The 1066-nt window shown below is 62.8% G+C and overlaps 1 long non-coding RNA gene across 1 annotated transcript; it reads right to left on the minus strand.

Moving 5' to 3' along the window:
• Position 1: 1 nt before the first annotated feature.
• Positions 2-928, minus strand: LOC115949388. The gene is made up of 3 exons (XR_004082870.1): positions 888-928; positions 707-775; positions 2-34 (listed from the first exon to the last, which is right to left on the minus strand). It is a non-coding gene; the product is annotated as an uncharacterized LOC115949388 (long non-coding RNA).
• Between the last annotated feature and the right edge of the window lie 138 nt (positions 929-1066).

The raw sequence follows: 1066 nt of genomic DNA on the forward strand, positions 1-1066 counted from the left end.
CCTCGGGGGCCACCACCGACTTGATCTGCAGCGGCTGGGGACATCAACGTGACACAGGTGTGACACAGGTGTGACACTGGGGACAGCCCAGCACAGCCCCGGTGTCCCCGTGCACAGGTGTGTCCCCAATATCCCCACACACAAGTGTGTCCCTGTGCACAGGTGTGTCCCCATGCACAGGTGTGACCTCAGGCACAGATGTGTCCCCAATGTCCCCACGCACAGGTGTGACCCCAGGCACAGGTGTGACCCCCATGTCCCCACGCACAGGTGTGTCCCCAGGCACAAGTGTGACCCCCATGTCCCCATGCACAGGTGTGTCCCCAGGCACAGGTGTGACCCCCATGTCCCCACGCACAGGTGTGTCCCCAGGCACAAGTGTGACCCCCATGTCCCCACGCACAGGTGTGACCCCAGGCACAGGTGTGACCCCCATGTCCCCACGCACAGGTGTGTCCCCAGGCACAAGTGTGACCCCCATGTCCCCATGCACAGGTGTGTCCCCAGGCACAGGTGTGACCCCCATGTCCCCGTGCACAGGTGTGACCCCCATGTCCCCAGGCACAGGTGTGACCCCCATGTCCCCACGCACAGGTGTGTCCCCAGGCACAGGTGTGTCCCCGTGCACAGGTGTGTCCCCCATGTCCCCACGCACAGGTGTGTCCCCAGCCCCCCCCAGCCCCTCCCAGTCTGTCCCAGCGCTCACCGTCTCCGTGTACTGGTAGGCGATGAATTTCCGCATGAGGGCGATGGCCGTGGCGCGCTCCTCCCCGATCTGGGGTTAAAACGGCAGAATTTGGGTAAAACCAGCAGCGTTTGGGCACAGAGGGGATTTTCGGGCACAAATCCCCCAATTTTGGGGGGTTTAGGTCCCCCCCAGCACCCACCTTGCACTTGACCGTCCAGAGATTGGGGTCCCTGCGGGGCACAACAAAAACTCGTTATTTTGGGGCTCTGACCCAAATTCCCCCTTTTTTACCCCAGCTGCTCTCCCATCCCTGGGAATTCTGACCCAAATCCCCCCGAATCCGCTCCCGCCCCCAGAACGCCAGCCCCAAAATCGCCG

The sequence above is a fragment of the Geospiza fortis genome, unplaced genomic scaffold (assembly GCF_000277835.1).
Source record: "Geospiza fortis unplaced genomic scaffold, GeoFor_1.0 scaffold6346, whole genome shotgun sequence".
Lineage (NCBI taxonomy): Eukaryota > Metazoa > Chordata > Aves > Passeriformes > Thraupidae > Geospiza > Geospiza fortis.